We start from the raw sequence: 6,112 nt of genomic DNA, 5'->3' as shown, positions 1-6,112 counted from the left end.
TAAAATATTGTTATTATAATATATCAAATATTTTTTTTGTTTATTTAATATATTCATAATAAATCTAGGCCTTTATGTATCCACTACGTTTACATAATGTAAATACTACTAATAAACATATTTCCATTCATGTTGTAAAAAAATATGGGCAAAATACGATAAAAATTTTAATTTGAAAATATTTGAAAGATTAAACATACAAGATATAACGTATTTTGAAATAAATCCTTACTTCTATGGGCAGAGACGCCAAGAATCGACTACACAAAAAGAGTTCCAAATACAATATACAAATAACCAAATAACTAATCAAACAGCCAACCCATACGAAATTGGCCACACAATTGCAAGACCAAATCTTAATTTTAACTTGCACGAATGACAACAATCCCCAATTTGTTGCCCTTCATTGGACTCCCATGGACACTCCCTCCCATTCCTTCCAATTCTATATATATTAGGGTTTAGGCTATAGATTAATTTTGAGCTTAACAAATTGAGCTTAATTTCAAATCTCAAAATAACAAAATTTCTATCTTGGCTTAAAATTATCAAATTCTAAACAAACGAACTCCATAAAGCAGCCTCTTTCACTGCCCCTTGGGGCACTCACGGATTGCATAAGCTGATCAAGTCCAGACCATGTTTGAACTTAGATGCCACAATTAATTTATTCTGCATATCCACTGGATTATCAATACCGGAGACCTTTTTAGGGTGTGTTTGTTTGAAGGATTTGTGTGAATTTCTACTATTTACATAAAAATTTTCCCCCAAAAATATCAAATTAAACACTTATTTTTTATTTTTTTATATTATACTAAAAATCAATTTTACATTCAAAACATCAAATTAATATATATTTATATCACATCATATAACTATTCAAATTCAATTTTTTTTACTATCCAAATCCCAATCCAAAATCCAAACCCCCAAGCAAACACACCCTTAATATATATATTTTTTGTTGTTGCAAACAAGGTAAAGAAAACATAATTTGCAAGCTTCAGATATGGATTTATTTGTCTTCTCAATTGACTAGGACGCATATAACTTGGACAAGCATGATTTAAATCACGATTTGAAGAAAATTCCATGGAAACTAATGCAGAACCTATAACTGTGTTGTCCTAAAGTAAATAAAGACCATTTACCAATTCTCCCCTAATCACATCAAGTGAGTCTCAAGAAACTCTTAGAACTTCACATGCACATGCATACCTACAACCAATTGAATCAATAGTAGTACTCAATGATATAAGATTTTTCTTCAACTTCGGAACATGTCTAACATTAGCCATTGTCCTCACAATACCATCATCCATCTTAATTCTAATTGTTCCTATTCCAACCACCTTATAGAATGTGTCGCATAGTTGATGGTACGATGAGAATTAATCTCTGTTAGGACACATTATATAAGCAATACGAATCAAGTATCTAATTGTCACCAAGTGACCCATTTGATATTTTAGGAACTTTTGCATTATCCATATTCTCCTCAGCAAAGCTAACAAAATCATTAGTATTTGAGGAGTTAGCAATACTTTTTGTTTTCCTTGAGTTTCATACATTTGTCTTTCTAGTGACATTGTTATTTGTAGTAATGACATTGATTCTTACCACCTCTAGATTTAAATTTATATTTGCCTTTGTCATTCTTTGAACTTGTTCCACCTTGAGCAATCAAACCATTAACTTAATCATCAGTAAAAATTTTGGATACCTTTTGCTTCAACTCCTTAGAATTCAACGATGCTTTCATATCCTCCAAGAAAAGAGTGTCATGACCATATATATATATATATATATACAAGTTCAAACAAATGAGATAAAGAACATAGAAAAAATCAATGCATAATCCTCTTTATCAACTTGACATCGACATTCTTCAAAGGCATAACAATCTTGTCGAAATCATAAAGATGGTTCATAATGAGCGTACCTTCCTTCATACAAATAGTGTAGAGTTGTTGCTTCAAATAAAGTCGCATTGTCAATGACTTTGTCATATATATCGCTTCCAATTTGGTCCAAAAACTTGCTGGAGATGTCTCATTTGCTACAACATGTAAAACATCATCACCTAAACACAACTCAAGGCACTAAGAGCACGCACCAAGAAATCTTTCTTGTCTTTATCGGACATATGCTCTTGCAATGCCTTCTTTCCCTTTAGTACCTTCGAAAAAATTTGTTGAACCAATAAAACATGCATCTTAAGACACCATAATCCAATAAATGACACAGGATTTTGTTGACTCAATTCGGTTATAAACACAACCTATCTAAAGGATACTACTACAAAAGAGTGTTCACAATAAACCTACCACCGGGTTACAAGACTCAATTAACACTCCTTCAACCCCTGACCTTTCATCTTGTTTATCTTGCAAATCCTACATAGATAACTAGTCGTTATTACTCCATAATAACACCAACAGAACTCCATTAGCATAAAGTAAGAAAGTCTACAAGCTGGTCGACATCTCCGATTTCTCTTTTCTCCGGTGACTTCTCCGGTGACCTTAAACATCAGAATATACTTCAAAATGGAGAATGAGTGAAGCTTAATTGAGAGCACTGAAAACATCTATTTTTAATTTTCTATATCATGCTAAAAATAAACTTTACATTCAAAACGTCACATTAACACCTATTTATATCACATTATACAATTACTCAAATTCAAAATATTTACTATTCAAATCACAAACTCAAAATCTAAACTCCCAGACAAACAAACCCCTAGGAGGATTTCTCATTCAACAAACTTTACTTGTAAGTCTAAACTTAGTCAATACCATGATAATAACCATATAATTTCCCAATACTATCATTTCTTTATTCTTGTTGTTCTCTAATAATCTGGATTTTATATCATATAAATATCAAATTCAATAGTAAGATCCTTAATATGTAGAATAAATGTGATATTATTTTTGTTTGCATTATCAATCTATGTGAAGAAATCTTTAATTTATTGATGAAGTAATCTTAACTTCAACTAGAATTTTTTGTACAATAATAATTCAATACTGTTTAATTTTTAAAACCTATAATTTAATCGAAAATGAAACCGTAAAAGGGGGGAAAAAATTGGCGATTTCAAACCATTTTGCTGTTTTATTATTATTATTATTATTATTATTATTATTATTATTATTATTATTATTATTATTATTATTGTTGTTGTTGTTGTTGTTGTTGTTGTTGAAATAGCTTGTATCTGATTACAAATTCGCTGATTTGAAAAATTTTGGTTTAGTTTCACATTATAACGAATCAAAATCGCCGATTAAAACCATTGGACAATAGTAAGTTGGCATGTATAATGCATGGGATTTTATTAACACGTGATTATTATAATACGATCGAAAATATATAGTGTACAATTTTGTTAATAACGGCAAGATATTTTAATTTCTTTTTCTTTAACATTTCTTTCTTTTTCTTCTTTTTTCCCATTTATTTATACTTGAATGGAAATATATATCTTAGCCTTAGGAAAGTCATTGGTTTATGATCAAGCTATTCATGGTGAACGGATTGTTGCAACTCAATATCATCGAATATTCTCAAGACAAGCATGGAAACAAATAATCTTTAAAGTATTTTTTTTAAGTTTCAATGTTTTTGCATAGAACTTTGTTCATTTCTGTTATTAAAATAATGATGCTATTTTGATATATACTATATTTGTTTAAATTGAGTGAGTATTAAGTTAATTATAATGATCAGATAATAACAAGTGTTTTTTTTATTCAAATATGGTTTAACCGATCGAATTTCTTTTATGTGATTGAAGTATATATATAAATATTTTCATAAAATATGTAATAATTTAACATAGTATAACAGATTTTGCATATAGTTTAACATATAGGTTTTATATGATTTAATAGAATTTTTATGTTCATCGATATCTTTTCTTAATTATATGATTGTCTACTTCTATGTATCATTAGATTATAAAAACTAGTCTCACCATCTTAGTTTTTTTTATGTCATATTGTTCAGATATAGGAAGAAATAATAAAATTTTATTATAAACATATAGTAGATAAAAAGTAAAGATGGATATTATGATATAATTAATAAAAAAAAAGTAGTGAGTTAAATAGAAAAAATAGTGACAAATTGATTATTATTTATAAAAATAAAATTAATAAAATTGTAAATGGATACAATTATTTACAATAAATTAACTATTATTAATTTTAAAAGAAAACAAAAGAAATGACATAATTATGACGGACATAAAAAGTACTCCTCCGTCCCACTTAATTTGTCTACTATTTTTATTATGTTCGTCTCACTTAAATTGTCCTTTCTTTTTTTTTTGAAATAAAATTATACATTTTAGTCGCATTTTAAAATTCATAATTTATAATTTTATTTCATTTTAATTAAACCATTTAGTCATCTTAATCTTAATCTAAAATTATTTTTATTAAATCATAATTATTTTTACTAACACATTTCTTAATGAGTCACTAATTACACAATATTTAAAACTCCGTATCTAATCTTAATGGAACAAATTAGTCGGGATGGAGGGAGTATTACATACGATGGTCTTACAACTTAAAATAAAGTTCATATAATATATTAAATAAAAAATACTCTCTCCATCTCGTATACCTTCCAATATTTTTATATTTTTATCTGTCTCGTGTATTTTATAATATTTTCAAAATAGAAAATAATTTACTATATATTATTTCATCACATGACTCAAAATAAAAAACTATGTAAAAAATATTAGGATATTTTAAATTGAGATGTAAAAGATATTTTACAAAAATGGATTAGTAAAATAAAAGAATAATATTATTGTAATTGCTAGTAAAAGAAATATTAGGTATGATATTTTGAAATTTGAGATTTAAATATATTTCTAATTAAATTATGTGAATAATATTACTAATTTCTCTGTATTTTGTCATATGAATAATATAATTACTTGTTATTATATTAAATTGTCAATATTTCTATAAAATATACATAATACATATTGATATATTCTATATTTTGTGATATATTTGTAGGATAAATACAATATGTTTAAGATTGTAAGGAGTAATATAAAAATTTAGAAATATCATTATTATAATATATTAGATTTTTTTATTTGTTGACATAATATATACATAATAAAAACTAAAGTACATATAATACTTAGAACTTAACATTTTTTAAAGTTTTACACCCTCTATATATATTCACTTATTTGTACACCATGTAAATATTAATATTAAGCATGTTCATTCTTATTTTAAAAAACTTTGGCTCTAGTTCTCTTTTTTCTTTTTCTAAAATTTTTTTTCGATCTTTTACTATGCAATCCCTTTATTCCTTGTAAAATACATTATTTTTTTTCACAAAAAAAAATACATCCTATCACTATTTAAACACACACACACACACAAAATAAAATAAAATATAAACACAAACACAAACCAAACTCACCCTTACTAATACATATTTTTTGCCAAAAATAGGATAATTCATGTTTATTTTTCATACAAAACATCACATCTACCAACTATTACATTCAAAAAAATATGAAAATAAAAAATAAGAACAAAAATCACTATTTAAATGGCCTTTCGTGGAATGGAGCAGATGGATCGGAGCAATTCCAAACACGTCGCCATGCTCTACCCTTTAATTTTATTTGGCACAACCTTCTGTAGAAGGCGCATTCCATCTACGTTAGAAGAGTTGGAGTAGTCTACCCGATGAAAGAGTAGATGCGTCTACTTTAAAGTATAGGAACCCATTATGATTTAAAGTTGTATTGATTCTCTTAATGAGATCCATATTTAAAATGTATGATAGTCGTCTTTTATTACATTGAATGATATGTTTTGTTTACTTTAGAATATTTTATGATATTTTTATACTAATAATTTATGAAATAAAATTACATAATTCCGACAATACCAAATCAATGCATACAATATGTAAATATTCTCTATTCATAACATGTACATTATTATAATTAAATCATCAATATATGTTGCACATATTCTTCGATTTTTCATTTTTCGAAATTTTTAAAAATAAAATTTATGTGGTTGCCGCTCACGATATATTATATCAT

The sequence above is a fragment of the Andrographis paniculata genome, unplaced genomic scaffold (genome assembly GCF_009805555.1).
Source record: "Andrographis paniculata isolate CXL003 unplaced genomic scaffold, ASM980555v1 Contig11END, whole genome shotgun sequence".
Taxonomy (NCBI): domain Eukaryota; kingdom Viridiplantae; phylum Streptophyta; class Magnoliopsida; order Lamiales; family Acanthaceae; genus Andrographis; species Andrographis paniculata.
This window is presented reverse-complemented; position numbering follows the sequence as displayed.